The 17,591-nt window shown below is 42.0% G+C and overlaps 1 long non-coding RNA gene across 1 annotated transcript; it reads right to left on the reverse strand.

The window, feature by feature from the left end:
- Positions 1 to 510: 510 nt before the first annotated feature.
- LOC127534749 (uncharacterized) lies at positions 511 to 5,556 on the reverse strand. Its single transcript, XR_007943119.1, has 2 exons — positions 1,021 to 5,556; positions 511 to 943 (listed from the first exon to the last, which is right to left on the reverse strand). It is a non-coding gene; the product is annotated as an uncharacterized LOC127534749 (long non-coding RNA).
- Between the last annotated feature and the right edge of the window lie 12,035 nt (positions 5,557 to 17,591).

The raw sequence follows: 17,591 nt of genomic DNA on the forward strand, positions 1-17,591 counted from the left end.
AATTACTGACAACTAATGCTGCTTGGGTGCTTTATGCAGGATAAAGGAAGCAGGAAGCTGCTGTGGATCTGCTGCAGTATCTGGAGACGTCAGAGGAACGGTTCTTAAAACAGATCTGAAGACACCGAGACCTGACCACTGCCCTGCTCCAGAACATCCAGAGGACGGATGAAAATTCAAATACCTTGGCTGGAGTGATGGGACGCATGGTGTCGGTGCTGGAGCGACTGTCACAGAAATAAACTGCATTGTCCACTATTCCTGCCTTATTTTTTAGAAAAAATAATCATTTTTTTGTAAATTCTTTTCCTTCTTAGCTATTTAAGTACACTGGTATTTTACTCTTGCACTTTAGGTGACTACAAATATATTTGTGATGAAAGATGCGTGTTTTGTCTATAATCTACAGAGATTTTATTCCGTGTTAAGTGCACACATTTTTACAGATAATCAGTTTGTCACAATTCTAGAGTGGACCCAAGCAGAGGAGACAAACTACCGAGGCAGAGATGAGGTATGATGAGGGTTTTATTGCTAACAGGTGATGGAGATGGCAGGAGAGGACCGGGTGATTCGGCTAGAGTGGGGGGTTGGTGGTTTGGTTCCGGAGGGGGTGGGCCGGGGATCGGCAGCCGCTGTCAGTCCCGTGGAGGGGAGGAAGAGTCGAGTGTGGCGGCGGGTGGGAAATGGGATCCCTGGCGGCAACTGAGCTGAGGTCTTTGGGGAAGAAGATCCGAGAAGGGGCAGCGAGAGAACTGGCCGATCGGAGGCAAATTTGTCCGGGGAAAACGCCAGGAGGAAGGGAGCCTGGAAGGTTCGGCGGCGTTCGAGATGTCAGGTGGGTCCCCAGCGAGGAAAACAGCCGGAGTACGGCGAGCGGATTTTCGGAGCTTTACTGAGGCAAGCAGGCAGAATGCAGCAGGTCGGAGTAGGACAGCCGGTTCTGAGAAGGAGGCAGAGAAAAGGTACATTAGGCACGTTCCACAAAAACTCAGAGTGAGCGGCAAGACAGAGACTGACATGTGTCAAGTACAACAATCTGGCGATGAATGGAAGAGAGAACCAGTCTTTTGAAGCAGGAGTAGGTGATTAGTGGAATTCCTCTCAGCTGTCACGACTCCAACGAAGCTGCTGATTGCCCGACTAGAAGCAGCCTTGTCTGCTTTCTCCTCGACACTGCTGGGGAGAGATAGAGAGGGAAGGGAGAGGAAAAAGGTATTAGGGATGCCAGAAGGAAAGAGGGAGAGAAGAGGGCTCTGACACAGTTGTGGTTTTCAAGCAGATTTCTATCTGAAACATATCAGCAACGTATATTGTTTCTTGCAACATATGTCACACCTTGCTAGATAAACTGCACTACTGCAGCAGATGTATTATTTAAGTGTGCTTACATTACATGTCTACATACACTACTCACAAAAAGTTACTCAACTTTAGGTGAAATTTATGGCAATTGTAAAAATTAATGCTATGGTGATATTAAATCATGAAAGTAGGGCATTTAAGTAGAAACACGCAATAGTGATTTCCTCATTTCAAACAATTTATTGAAACAAAAGCTAACAGCAGTGAAGGGTATATCACAATAAAAATGTCTCATGACAGTTTGCACAGAACAGCAGCCTTCAGCTGAAATCCAGTACAGTTGTGTCCCACCAGTAGCGTGATCACGGATGTTCCCAGACAACAGCTGACCTCTGTCTCTTAATTAAGAACATCTATAAAGGTAAATATAGATACTATCATCAATTTATTGTGTTTGTTTAACTGCTATGTAATGGATGCAAATGTATTTGAGGCTAAGCAGCTAAGCTAACACGTTCACTGTTAAGAATCAAAACATCTCTGACAGTTACCTGTCTTCTCAAACGTAATCACTGTTACCCGTGACTGCGACAAAGATAAGTAACTACTAACAGCCAGATTATTTGTGTCTGGATCGCATTGTAGGCTGGAAAACTCAGGAACAGCACCTCCATGTTTACGGTGTGCCACCTTTGCGGAACGGCTACGCATGCAGTGATGTACTGACGTCTTGCGGTGACACAACGACGCTGCCGCAACTCGGCTCATAGCCGGTGGAAAAGCAAACGGGGATTTCGGCGTCAAGAGACCTGAACCAGACCCGCACCGGTCGTTACCTTGAACCAATGGTTCTCATCTGGTTCCCTTGGTCGAAATGAAGCATATGAAGACCACAGTTCCAGGAAGCTTTGGGTCTCCTCCTCGGTGAGAGTCCCAGTTTTTGGAGCCCGGAGGCGGCCCACCGCCTGTTGAAAAACAAAAAACCGGGGCCGAATCGGCCACCGACTCCAACCTCGAACTGGAACTGCCTCGGTCGAAAAGGGGAGACTCTTCTTCGTCTTCTTCTTTTCCGCCAGTATGGCTCACTGCTGCCTCCCCTGGCTGACTAAAATGAAAAGGCCAATCACACGACACACTTATGTGAGGCGGATTGCGGACGCGGTGCAGATCCTTTCTATTGTGTACAATCAGAAATTGCGACCGCATGCGTGTGTGAGCAGGTAACAGTATTTGTCAAACAGTGACAGACAGGCGTGTACGCGCTGCTTCATACGCACGCAGGTTATTGTTTCGCGTGAAATACAATCTGCACGTGACAACGCACGCACGCACGCACGCTTAAGACAATAATCATGTGTGTACACACACTTTGCTTCGAGTTGATTTGATTGTTTTGACACGATTCTGACGCCATAGTGTGCGTGCGTGTGTATGAGACATTGGGAGTGTATGTATGTGAGTGTGTGTATGTGAGATCGTATGTGTGTGAGTTCAAATTAGCATATTAAGACAGGATTATGGTGAAGGAGAAGCCAGATAGTACGACCTGACAAAATTAACGGTAATTTGGACTAGAGCGATTGATAAGAATAATGGATTAAATGAATTAAGTAATCAAGTGGTTTGTCACATCAAACCTGGAACTCAAAAACAGAGAAAGCTCATAGAAGCTCAGCTGGTCTTACTGTATTGAACCGTCATATGCTGGGAGGCAGAAGTAGCCGGTGGATGACATCTCACAGCGCAATGGGATGGCTTTGCTTCCCACACGCTGTGTGTCACGCTGGTGACGGTAGTCGTCCTGCATAGGCGATCGGTTCGGAGCAAATGGATCTCTGGACCAGCAGATCTCCGGTGTTCACAGCTGAGGGAACTGGGGTTCGGTGGAGGACGCCACTTGATTAAAACGATGGCACTCGGACGTTAGCCGAGTAAAAGAACGAATAGAGATTGAGAGCTTTAAAAAAAATTTGGAAAAATGAGAACTGGTTCTTAATCAGTTCTTGGGATTAAAACGAATAAATTTGGCTTGAAAGTGAGCTAAATGTATAATTTAATGTTACAAAAATTGAGGATAAATAGTAGTTAACTTTGGAACAAAGAGAACTTCAGAAGATAGAAAAAAAATGCGTCTTTAAATAAGAATAGGGAGATGCTTTGGCCTGAACCATCCCCGAGGGAGACAGAATGAAGAAGAGAGCGTGAGGAGAGGGCTCGGCTGGGTTTATATCAGGCCAGGGTGCTTTGGCGGAGGAAAGAACTTTTCGGCGTGATTTCTGACTCGTAGTTTGACTCTCTTTGTCTTCAGAGAAGAGGCAGAGAGGAGATGATCAGGAGTGGATTAAAAATATGATATTAAACATGTAAACGCGATCTGTCTATTCCTCACCATAATCCAGTCATCAAAGGTGGAACACATGTCAGATTATGCAGGTTAACAAGTATGGGAGTTATTTAATTCAATAACCTATATGTATTAATGTGTTCTAAATACTAAAATATATGTCACAGTGAAGATATGATAACATGTCATACATATGATAATAGATAATGCAGTTTTCACCTTTTCAACCTGAACAGAAAATAAATTCAGAGATTAATAATGGAATACTGTGAGACTGTGGAAGAAATTGAATTAAACAGGCTGTTAGGTTGAAACTGTAAATACATTTTGATCATAACATAGAAACTGTTTTTAAGCCTTAAGCAAAAGAAGTTCTGTAACTGTTCTGTCTGCGACATTTTAAAATCATTTCTGAAACAGGAACTAGTCCTTCCTCTTTTCTTAACACACACACACACACACACACACACACACACACACACACACACACACACACACACACACACACACACACACACTGTTGTGAAAGTATGATGTTTGTACCATGATATGAATAAAGCTTCCTTGGGCAGAGTTCTTTGCAGTATGCACGGCGATGTTCTAGTGCACGGTGCTCTGCCCTTGTACAAGTAAAAGTTCTCTGTGTGCTTCTTGATTCAGGTGTCTCAGTCAGTTTTTCTCTGACACAGGCATTTTTATATCTTGCCTTCTGTAAGAGATAGAAGTGTCATTTTTGGAAGTAATGTACAACATCATCTCACTACAACTTTGGTAATCGTGAAAACACAAAATACATATCAGAAATATGAATTTTGAAGATGTTCTTGTTCCTTAAAGAAAGTGTGTCTCTATGTGCACCAGCAGGTCGTAAAATTTTATGACCCTGGAGGCAGGCAGAGAGATCTCCTAAGAGGGGGAGGAAAGATGGCATTCCTGAGAGGGTGAAAAGGAGGTTTTAGCATGAAAGTTGATTAAACAAAACATTCATAGCATAAAAGTGAAAGTCATTGTCTTTCAAAAAGGTTCTTCCAGGTGTTTAATGTTCAGCAGGGGACTCCATCCTTCTGCAGAAGGTCTGAATGTCCTTTTGCTGTGAATGAAAACACAAAGAAATACATATGTCCCATGTCTCCAGAAATGGGGGTTGTTCTCTGTAGGGAGAGAAGAGAGTTCTGTTCTTATCTGAGTTTGCCATCTCTGGAATTCCAAAGGCTGGGGCTGTGTTCCTACAAACTTCCCCACTTCGGAACGATGTTCGCTGTCCAGATGAACTTGGGTCCAACAGGTCAAGGTCATCCGTGGTCGTCAGGAACACAGAAGCGCTAGCAGCGCCAGCGAAGAAGAAATAGAAGAAAAAAGGAAAAAAAGAAGCGCGAACTTTCCACGGACTGGCATCAGAGGAGCACACGAGCGACACACAAAGCGACATGGAGTGACATATAAAAGGGTAACCAAGGTAAGTCCTGAATAGCTAACAAACACAGTGTTACTGTTAGTGTGATAGCCTAAACGTTTGGCTAACTACTTTTTGCGCTAATGTGTGCAAAGTGTACGTTTTAAGACGTCAATGTAGCTCGGTGGCTGGTTGTTAGCTAAGCCAAGCTAGGACTCAAAGAGAGACATAACGCGAGTTATAATGTCCAAATCTGCCAATGTAGATTGACTAGAGCTATACGACTTTCCTCCTGTATAAGTCCTTATCAACGTTTATTTCTCAAAATGTAAAACAATAATTAATTGGCGACGTGTTTACTAAGAAGTACTACATTACCCACAATCCTTTATTGTAACATCAGGATCTGTGATTGGCCAAGCTTGCTGTTACCCGCAAACTTGCAAATACTGTGCTTCAGCTTAAAGTTGTATTTCGGTTTGGAACAAGTTGGGTCCTATCACCAGATATAGGGCATAAATGACCCCTACAACAGTGTTTGTGTGCAACAGAATCCCAGATCGCCGTCACCGAGCCCCTCTCCCTGCTCTGTCCTGCTCCGTCTGTGCTTTCCTCTGCATTAGGACGGGCTCGTAAAAAGCATATAAACTGATGCCTACTGAATAGAGCGTGGATGCAGACCCATATCACATTTTCCCAGTAGGCGTCTGTTTATGTGCTTTTTAGCGAACTAAATCCTGGCCCCGAACGAGCGGAGAGGAAATCACAGATGGAGCAGGCACAGAGCAGGGAGAGGGGCTTGGATTCTGTTGCACATAAACACTGTTGTACGGGTAATTTCTGCCATATATCTGGAGATAGGACCCAACTTGTTCCAAACTGAAATATCACTTTAAATAAACCTGGACAAATGTGTCCAGTTTTAGTACATTGTGCAGGCTATAAAATACAGTACACTAAATATTTATTGTATCTCTTTATTTATTACTTTTTTCTTTTTTAAAGTTGGTTCTTGAGAGTGAAAGCCAGCTGTGGACATGACAGCTATAAACTGCTGCAGAGCAGAAAGACTTGCATTGGCCACAAGATTACACGTGAAATGGAGCCTTCTGAAAGAACAAAAAGAAGGAAGATAGCAGCTAAAGTGGCTGAACATTTTCACCATGTTTCAGAAGAATGTGAATTACAGTTTGGAGCAGCCTATGAGGATTTTTCAAAGGAAGAAGATTATGTATATTATGATTGTTTTGAGAGTGTTGCATGTACTGCAGTGGAGGAAACAGAATTGTTTTATGATGGTTTTGATACTGATGTATTTGATGATACAGAAACTGGGGAGCCTGATGAATTAGTAGAGTCAGATGAGTGTTCAAGTTCAGATGCAGATTCAAAGACACTAGACGATACAAGTGGACTTCGAGAATGGGCTGCTGAGTATAATATCTCACAGACTGCACTTTCTGCCTTGCTGATAAATCTAAGACAAAAAGGACTAAGTGTGCCATTAGATGCAAGAACCCTCATGTCAACAGACCATACCTGTGAAGTTAAAAATGTCGCAGGGGGACATACTATCATTTTGGCAAAAATAAATAAATCAGTTGTGGCAGAGTTGGCTTGTTTAAATTTTGATCTGTGAGGTTTGACAGATGTGCTTACTCTGAGAGTCAATGTTGATGGTCTCCCTCTATTCCAGAGCACAGGTGTGACTTTGTGGCCCATTCTGGGTAAGATTAAGGCGATCCCAAACTCAAATGTGTTTGTGATTGGTTTGTACTCTGGTTTATCAAAACCTACTAATGTGCAGGAGTATTTGAATGAATTTATACAGGATATGAAATCTGTCTTATTGGAGGGTATTCAGTATAATGGTGTGTATTTTAGAGTTTCTGCTCCTGATGCATTTATTTGTGATGCACCTGCCCGTGCCTTCCTCAAATGTATCAAGGGTCACACAGGCTATTATTCATGTGAACGCTGTACTCAAAAAGGTAAAGATGTAAATAGAAGGATGACTTTTCCTGAGTTGTCTGCTGAACAAAGGACTGATGAAGCATTTAGGGATATGGCTTATGAAGAACACCAATCCGATGTTTCACCTCTAAATGAGTTGGGTGTGGGGTTAGTTTCGAGCTTTGTGCTTGACTATATGCACCTTGTGTGCTTGGGGGTTGTGCGCAAGATGATTTATCTTTGGTTGAAAGGCCCTCTCATTTGCAGGCAGTCCATTCAAATTCTGACTGTGATTTCAGCATTTTTGGTCTCTGTCAGGGAATATTTGCCCAGGGATTTTGCAAGGAAACCAAGGTCTCTCCTAGAAATCAGTATGTGGAAAGCAACTGAGTTGAGGCAATTTTTGCTTTACACTGGCCCTGTTGTATTGGTTAATAGTATTTCTAAAGATATGTATAGACACTTTTTGCTTCTGTCTGTGTCTGTAAGAATTCTTCTCAGCCCTGATTTGTGTATTGAAAACTGTGACTATGCTGAAGATATTTCGAAGCTTTTTGTGAAAGATTTTGGTTTGATTTATGGTATGGAATTTGTTGGATATAATGTACATTCTTTGATACACCTTGTTGAAGATGCTCGGAAATTTGGTCCTTTCCTGTTTCCCATTTGAAACATTTTTAGGTAAACTTAAAAAGATGGTAAGAAGGCCTCAAAACCCTGTGCAGCAAATTGTCCGGCGGATCCCTGAGAGGCAGAGAGCAGGAAAACAGAAGACAGTTTCTAGTTCCTCTCCCCTCAAGCAGCCTCATCTTTCTGGACCATTGACTGACGAATTGGCAACATGTCAGCAGTATGGACAGTACAATGATGGACAAACATTAATTTCTTGCTCTAAGGGTAATAACTGTTTTACCCTAGGGGGCAAAATTCTCACTGTGAAAAATATTGTTCTTTCTCATTGTGAATCTGTCAAAGTACTTTGTCACTTCTTTGAAAACTACAGCTCTTTTTTCGACTACCCAATTGATTCAGCATTTATTGGAATTCACTTTGTCTCAAAGTTACCTGGATGTTTGCATGTTGTATCCATTGCTGAATTATAGAGAAAAATGGTCCTCTTGCCGTTCAAATCAGGATATGTGTCATTATCGCAGCTGCACTAGATTACTTGTTTTGCCTTTTCCAGCATGCTTCCATTTGCAGTGGTGGACTTTTTGGATGGTGGCGGTGTAGCCGTTTTACCCTGCAAATGGTTTACTGGACCAGAGGAAGACAAAGGTTGGTGGCCACCAGGACGAGTCAATATCACGAAAGCGGTTAAGAATGAGCTTGTTCCAAACACAGACTGGCTGCAGTTTAGAGTCCGAGTTTTGGGAAAAGCAGGTAATATGACATTTTTTGTGGTGATCATATTTATGTAACAAATTATACGTAAGGAATGTTTCTGAATGAGTAGTTAATGTTTTTGTGTATGTGTATTGCAGCAAACTATGCACATGCAAGGGAGAAGCTTTTGAAATCTGAGGTAAGCTCTGATTTGCAGAGCGAGTCGGAAAAGGAAACGGGAAAAGGAAAGCATAGGAGGTGGCAAGTGAGAAGTGAATGTGATGTCATAAGACTTTCTGACACAATAGTGCTGGACTGTTTAATACTGATACAACAGTGAATACAATACTGATTTGATTGTCTAAACAGAGTGCTTTAATTAGATTATATTCTTTACTAACCACACAGACGTGGAAATAATTTTCAGCACAGCAGTAAATGTTGCATTTGTTTCAGTTAGAAAGGCAGGTTTGAACCTTTAATCAGTAAATCAAAGATGTTAAAGGAGAACTCTCCCCAGACTTCATGTCAGCTTCACCAGCTTAGGGTCACTGAATGCCAATACTGGAAAAAATCGAAGGAGAATCTGCTCGGCTATCTCGCTGCTAACTGCACTTCATTGCCGGTATGCACAGAAAGTGATCAGGGCATCTTTCTCTAATCGCGAGTGTGGCCTCTACTATATTCAAAACATCACAACACATGTTTCAGAACATCCAGCAGCATCTTAACTCATGAACCTGAGCATTGACGAACCCCACAAAAGAGAAATAGAGAGGCGTTACAGCTGTTTCTGTGAGAAGCATCTGTTTACACTGACTTCCCGGGAAGAACTTTCTAATGAATAGTCGAGCTTGGGACTGACAGAATGAATACTTGAATACTTTTAGAATACTTGTTTTTAAGCTGACACCATCTACCACTCAACGACCCTGAGACGCTGAAGTTGTGAAGTTGTGTACCGTGTTTGCAGTCCCAAGCTCGACTATCGATTAGTAAGGTCTACCCGGAAAGTCAGTGTAAACAGACACTTCTCCCAGAAACAGCTGTAACGCCTCTCTATCTCTTATTGTGGAGTTCGTCAGTGCTCAGGTTCCTGAGGTAAGATACTGCTGGATGTTCTGAAGCGTGTGTTGTGATGTTTTGAATATAGTACAGGCCACACTCGCGGTTAGAGAAGATGGCCCAATTGCTTTCCGTGCATAGCGGCAATGAAGTGTGGTTAGCAGCGAGATAGCCGAGCAGATATTGACATTCAGTGACCCTAAGCTGTGGAGGTTGACATGACATCTGGGCAGAGTTCTCCTTTAACACTTCTACATGTTAATCTACCACATTTTGTCTATTTCAAGGCAAAGACTTGCGTCAAGTTCTGAGGATGAATCCGACAGTCTTGTGCAAGATCAACCATCGTCTTCCAGATGTCCTGTTCCAGGGAGCGTGCAGTCAAGAACGCCTCAGCCAGTCTCCACACGTCCCTTTGTCCGGCCATCTTTGCTGTCAACACCTGCAGCAGTAACGATAACAGCACCCCATAGACTTCAAATGGACTCTGCATTTCAGGATGGCATGTTTGCACGCCTCCTAACCCTCCTGGAGGAAATCAAGTCGACACAGAAGGTCAATGGAAGGATGTTACAAACACTTATTTCACAACGAGACGCATCTCCTGTTTCAACACTACCAGAGGGTGCAGTATTCCCACTGACATCTGTCTCAGATGTTCAACAAATGGAGCAGAAACTGGCAGACCCCACCTTCCACAAAGAGGTGGTAAGTATGAGCTAACATAACCATTTACGGTTCAGATTGTCCTTACTCATATTGTGTACCTTTTTCTTTTAATCAGATTATGATCCTTTTGGAAAATTACATCAGCATGTACTGAAGAAAAAGAAACAAACTTTCACAGCTTCTTTCACAGAAAAATTAAGTGGGACTAAAATGCCCATTTAAATTCACTTTTAAAAATTCACTCAACACTATTGTGTTCTCTTAGGTTGCTGTGGTGGCTGATATAGGGGGTGCTACTGCTGATGAGGCAACAAGGAGGATGATGGGCTACCTGATGAGCAATGCCTTAGCCAGAGAATTTAACTTTGTTGGCCGCCGTGGGAAGCGAGAGTTCTGAGTTCTCAGACTGTCTGAAGTCGTGTACGGTATGTTTACAACGGTTTATGTTTTCAACAGATATTAAGTGCAATGCTCAATGTGATGTCATTTTTATGCAGTCATGTCCCCAGCCATTAATGCAATAGGATCATGCTTGTGTGAAGTGAGACTGGAGAGGGATGATATTTTTCAGTGTCTTTGGGCTTCATTTTCTTGCTGTTTTTCAAACGAAATAAATCCCCTATTGTTATAATATGACAAGGTCTCTCCATCATATACTTGTCATTGCTTGTTTGTTTTCTAAACCTCTTAAATGAAATCTATTTTCCGATACAATGTCCAGATGGAGATACTGCAACTTCTTTCCTGCAAGCGGAATTTTTCCTCACTCTAATTGTCTTTCTGTATGTTACTTACAGGCAGTTTAAAAAAAAAAGAATTCCGTCACGAAAGGAATTACAATGAAGGATGCTGAAAAGGCTGTATCCAAATGGTTTATTGGTGCAAGGGACAGGGGAGGAAACCGGGCCATGAGAGCACATGGTGACGCACAAAACCAGTAAGTCTGAAGTTATGCAAGGTCTTAAAGGAGAACTCCGGCCAAATGTCATGTCAGCCTCCACAGCTTAGGGTCACTAAGTGCTAATACTGGAAAAAAAATCTGAGGAGAATCTGCTCAGCTATTTCGCTGCTAACCGCTGCTAACTGCATTTCATTGCCACTATGCAAGGAAAGCGATGGGGGCCGATTTTCTCTTATCGCGAGTGTGGCCTCTACTACATTCAAAATATCACAACACATGCTTCAGAACATCCACCAGCTTCTTACCTCATGAACCTGAGCATTGAAGAACTCCACAAATGAGAGATAGAGCGGCGTTACAGCTGTTTCTCTGACATGCGTCACTGACCATCCTGTTTACTTTCTGTTTACTTTCACTTTTCACTTCTCCCAGAAACAGCTGTAACGCTGTGGTTAGCAGCGAAATAGCTGAGCAGATTCTCTTCATATTTTTTCAAGTATTAAAGTCCAGTGGATTGATTTAAACTACTTTGGATAGACATCATTGAAAGCATAAATAAACGGCATTGGACTGGACTGTGAGAGTCTATTCTTCTTGATGATACTTATTCTCTTAACCAGGAGTATAAGTCGCTTCCCTCTGGCCTTCGTCTGGGAGTAACCCTGGCCACAAAAAACAGGTACAGGTTTTCCTCTGTGCTTACCTCTATCCAAGTTATAAACGCCGAGAAGAGGAGGTAATAAACTGTGTTTTTCTTCTGCTGCTGTACTTTATTATGTAAAGCAATGATGCACTTTATCCTGTTTACTTGACTTTATTCTGTCTTGCTGCTGTCGACTGTCGGCCCTGAACTATACTTGACAACATGAATGACCAACACTGCTGCGAGTGTCCATTTCAACCTTATGTTTTGTGTGACATTTATTGTCTTCATTTATTTATTATGATGGCTTTTATTGAGTTTTTACAGTTTTTACTATGTTTTTACTGTTTTATGTGGTGTTTACTCTTAATTTGTTTTTATTGTTTGCTACAAGATGCTTGTGTAAACTGCTACAAAACAATCACCCTTCAAGGGACAAATAATAAAGTTGAGTTGAGTTGAGTTGAGTGTGAGAGAAACTGGAGAGATTTGTTCACTATTCAGGGAGGAGCTTCTGTCATGTCGGCGGTGGGCAGCTTGAGCTGGTTGATATGTAATAAAAATGTCAGTATCAGCCTGAGAAATCAGCAGATCTGAATGTATATTGTTGAAACCTTCTAGAGTAGGAGCAGAGCGTGTTTGTGTGTGCATGTGTGTGTGTGTAGGTGTGGTCAGATGCTGGCTATACTTGTGGGGACCAAATGTCCCCACAACTGTAGGAAAACCAAAAACAATGTCACTTGTGGGGACCTCATTTCGGTCCCCACAAGTTTAAACAGTGTTTTCTTGGCCATGTTGTTGTTACTGAAAAAAGTGAAAGTGCAAAAATGTTTCTTTAGGGTTAGGCATTGTTTTGGTCTGGGTTAAGGTTAGGGGTAGGGTAAGGGTTAGGAGTTAGATATGAATGGGAGTCAATGATATGTCCCCACAATGATAGAAAAACATAGTGTGTGTGTGTGTGTGTGTGTGTGTGTGTGTGTGTGTGTGTGTGTGTGTGTGTGTGTGTGTGTGTGTGTGTGTGTGTGTGTGTGTGTGTGTGTGTCCTGGCTTGGCTGTGATTATTTCCTGAACATGTGAGGCAGCAGTGCATTTGACAGTGATGTGAAATGATGATTCTTCAGCTTGTCTCTGGACAGATGCCTACCAGGAACTGATACTGCTCAGCTCTCAGCCATCTGCCTCAGCCCTCGCACACACTTCAATTACACAGACACACTTTAACAGGCAGAGCGCACACAGTCACTTATGGATATAAGGATTTATGGATATTAACACACTTATCACAAAGTTAATGCACAGATTTACTTACCTGACACACCAAGGTGGATGCATACAAAACACATTCTGATCTAGTGAGGACATTCATTCCCTGTATGCCATTATTATGCCCTGATCACACCACCTTTTGCAATTATGACATTCTACTGCAATGTCCAATAATTAATTCCAAGTCTGTGCACTTGTTTGCATCAACTAAGCATTGTGACACTAAACTAGAGATGTCCTACATTTCAAATATTTCACTCCATACGTGATTGAAAATTAGAGGGTATAAACATGAAAAATTCTTCAGTTGCCGTGGTGAATGACTCAGCTGTGACACCTGGGTTGGCAAAGTGCACCCATTTACTGATCTCTGATGGTTATTAGCAAGAGGATCATTCAGTTGACAGTGTCTCATCATTAGCTAGCCCTGTCTGTCATTTAGACCAAATTAAAAAGACAAATGTTGTTGGAAGCAGGTCATTAATAAAATAACATTGGAGGATTTGATTTGGTCCAGTTAACTAAAGTGGCATCCTCCTATATAATGCACATGTCAAATGAATGTCCAACCCTGTCTCCACAAAATTGCATCCTATATGACAAAAGTGCATTTTCAGCTATGTTTTGAGGGGAGTAAGAGACCCATTTGGAACTTTATTCTTAGACCTAAGTTTAATTTTCCTTTCTGCTTTATTTATTATATGATTGGCTGGCTGAAAAGGAGTGCAATAAATGGCAAAGACATGTATATCTATCATGTGTTTGTGATATGATACAAACATAATCAATGCAATATACAAACAAATGACACGTCAACTCTGTATCCACAAAATTAGGCTCCTGTAACACTAAACGGCATTCTCAATTACATTTTAAGGGAAACATTTTTTTTTTGCCTGATTATACTTGTAACGTATCATAAATACATTTCAAATCACCATGTCTTTGACATTTGTTGCATTGTTTTACTGTCACTCCTTTTCAGCCAACCAATCATGTATTAGAAACGGCAGGACTTGTCACTTTGTTAACCCTGAAAATGGAAGGGAAGCATCAAACTTGTTGTGAAAGGGCCTTATTTTAAACCAAATTGTACTATTTTCCTCAACCTAACCAAATTTCTTTCTGAGTGATAGACCTATTGCTGACTGGGTTGGAGTGCCATTGTTTTGAATTCTGGTGTGACCCTTTAATACTCCAAGAAATGAGGAGATAACAAAAATGTCCTCACTGCAGATAGATTTGGCTCTTGTCTGTTGTAGATGTGCAACAGATCCCACGCACACTAAATGGATTCAAAGCGCAACTCTTCTTTTCTTTCATGTGATGATCAAGCAGCAGTCTTTTGCCTGTCACTGCCTATTCCACCCCCACTCTGACACTCTTCATCAAATGTGGAAGAAGAGATTCATGATGTATTATCATGAGCTGCCGGCCTGCAGGTGCTAGCCAGGGACTGATGGAGCACCTGAGCTGTAATAATCAGCCTCCACAGGTTCATTTTGTGCCTTCCTGTTCTCTCAACTCTTTTCTCTTCTGTGCAACTTGACTCTTTTTCTCACCCTTTTCTATGAAGCTTTCCACAGTATTTTTCCCACGTTACCTTTCCACCAAATTCCTGTGCATCATTCTCTTTTGCTTCTCTATCTGCAGCCCTCTATTGCTACCAATCTGTTCTCGATGTTGTTAGTAGTTTAATATGCCTGTCTCCTTTCTCTGTTTTGTATTCTGTCTGCTTTAACTATCCTTCTGTGAACTTGCTGTAATGCAGACCTGACTGATTACAAGGCACACATATTAAATCACTGTCTCAGCACTGATTAATGTTAAAGGTTCATGACTGAACTTTTCGATTACAGTGAAAAAGCGGTGGTGCTTGGATATACTACAAGGTAAGCCAATGGAAAGGTTAGCCATTGTCGTGGTTTTAATGTCAGACTGATTTCATAATATAATTTGAAGGCTGGCGTGTCTCATCTGACAAAAATAAAAAAAATATATTCTCAGACATGGTTTGCTACGGGGGAACAAAGTCCCAAGGGAACAAAGGTTATATATTTTTTAAATCTTTTGCGCACAAGTGCACAAGGTAATTATCTTGTGCACATAAAGAAACTAACTTGTTCCCACACGATAAGTAACTTCTTGTGCACAGAAGATAATTAGTTTCTTCCCACAAGTTGACAAGAGGGGAGAGAGTAAAAGTAAAAACTAAAATAATGTGGCTGCATAAATATACACACCCTTATACTAATACTTTGTTGAAGGTCCTTTTGATTGCATTACAGCACTCAGTCTTTTGTGCCATCATGGCACATCTTTACTTGGCAATATTTGCTCACTCTACTTTGCAAAAACACTCCAAATCTGTCAGATTGCGAGGGTATCTCCTGTACCTATCCCTCTTCACCTCACAGATTTTCAACTGGATTCAGGTCTGGACTCTGGCTGGGCCATTCCAAAACTTTAGTCTTCTTCTGGTGAAGCCGTTCTTTTGTTGATTTGGACGTATGCTTTGGGTTGTTGTCATGCTGAAAGATGAAATTCCTCTTCATGTTCAGCTTCCTTGCAGAAGCCTGAAGGTTTTGTTCCAGCACTGACTGACATTTGGAACAGTTCATAATTCCCTCCACCTTGACTAAGGCCCCAATTGCAGCTGAAGACAAACATCCCCAAAGCATGAAGCTGCCATCACCATGCTTCACTAGGGTTATGGTGATGTACAGTGTTATTTTTTTTGCACCAAACATACCTTCAGGAATTATGCCCAAAAAGTTCAATTTTGGTTTCATCGGACCATAAAACATTTTCCCACATGCTTTTGGGAGACTTCGGATGCGTTTTTGCAAAATTTAGTCTGGCTTGGATATTTTTCTTCATGAGAAAAGACTGATGTCTTGCCACACTACCCCATAGTCCAGGGGCCTATTTCACGAAGCAGGTTTAGGGAAAACTCTGTTTCTTAACCCTGAAATGAGGGAAACTCAGAGTTTTCCGTTTCACGAAGCGAGGTAACTCTAACCAGGGAATGCGGGGTAACTCTAGCCTGTTTCACAAAGAGGGGTAACTTCAACTCTCGGTCAGTTACCGCAGTAACAGACTCTATGACTCTAACCTGCTCGCCAGCAGGTTTATCTGAGAAAACCTCGAGTTTCTCTCTGTCTCCGCCCTCTTTCAGCCACACACGCTGTTTCATTTCCTCATTCATTCAGTCAGTAAGCGAGCGCGTTTTGGCGTAGAACAGCTTTTATTAATGATCCAGTGGATAAAGGAGCAGCATTACTGCGCAGATAATTAAATATTTGTCGGTAGATTGTTATCAGACCGAGCATAAATGTTCTCGCATTTCCGGACAATTATCGGTTTGAGCGGTACCGTTTCGTAATCGTTTCAAGTCCATAATCTACATAAACAACGTAATCCGTCCTTACATTTACATTACCAGCCGCAGTCATGCTCTCACATCCAGCAGATATTGTGTGTTGCGCTGTGGTTCTTTGCAAATGGAAGTTTTTATATGATGTCGGAGATGCAGAGCACTACAGTAAGACAACTGTATGCAGGACAGTCAGAAAGGTTTTCCTGGTCCTGAAACGACTTTTACTCATCATTGTGGACATAAACCTGTCAGAGCATCAAGGAGGAGTTTCACAGGATTACAGGTGAATGATGTAGAGATCTGTTAAATTCATTTTAAATCATATTCTGTTCATGACATTGTGCTGCAACCTCAGACTGGGATTAGTCATTTTAATTTCTTTTAGGATTTCCCAGTGTGATTGGCTGCATAGATGCACACACATCCCCATCACAGCTCCCTCACATCATGAACAGGAAGTCCATTCACAGCATAAATGTGCAGGTGGGCTACAGGTAGACTGACTACTGTTTCTAAATGTTAAAGACTGCATCATAGTTCAACATCTTTCATTCTCTGCACTGTCTAGATCAAATGTGATGCTGCATACATCATTTCTAATGTGGAGGCCATGTGACCTGGGTCTGTTCATGACTCCAGGATTTATGGAGAGTCTAACCTGAGCAACAGACTGCAGCATGGTCAGCAGCCTAAAGATGTTCACAATATAATTCACTTGTCTCTCTCCTTTAATATGATCTGATGTATCCACTATACATTACAGGAGAGTTTGATGGCCTTCTGCTGGGTGACAGGGGTTACCATACCAACCCAGGCTGATGACCTCATACCCTGACCCTGAACCAGGCCCCCAACAGAACTTTAGCCGGGCTCACTGCAGGACCAGAGCCCGGGTGGTGATGACCATAGGCCTGCTGAAAGCCCGTTTCCAGAGCCTACGTCTCCTCAGGGTGACCCCTGAGAGGGCCTGTGATATTACTGTGGCATGTGTTGTTCTTCAAAAATATTACCACTATTAGAGGAGAGCAACACCCTGCCCTACAAACTGAAGACCCAGATGATGACCCCATCCACCTGCAGCTTTCCAGGACAGCAGAGCAGTCAGAGACACCGTATGCAATAATCACTTTAGAGTTTAAGTCACCATCATCACCACCACAGCAAATAAAGACATGATACACATTTCATTTGGTCTTCTTTATTTCCTACAAATAAAAGAGATAGCTCAGTTCATGTTCCAGTAGTTAACATAATTCACCTGTGACCATCACCCACCTCTAACTTGTGCTCCAGTCTTTCAATTTCCAGATCTGCCCTCCTAATCTGTTTTTTGGATTTTTCTCAGCA

The sequence above is a fragment of the Acanthochromis polyacanthus genome, chromosome 7 (genome assembly GCF_021347895.1).
Source record: "Acanthochromis polyacanthus isolate Apoly-LR-REF ecotype Palm Island chromosome 7, KAUST_Apoly_ChrSc, whole genome shotgun sequence".
In the NCBI taxonomy this organism is placed as follows: domain Eukaryota; kingdom Metazoa; phylum Chordata; class Actinopteri; family Pomacentridae; genus Acanthochromis; species Acanthochromis polyacanthus.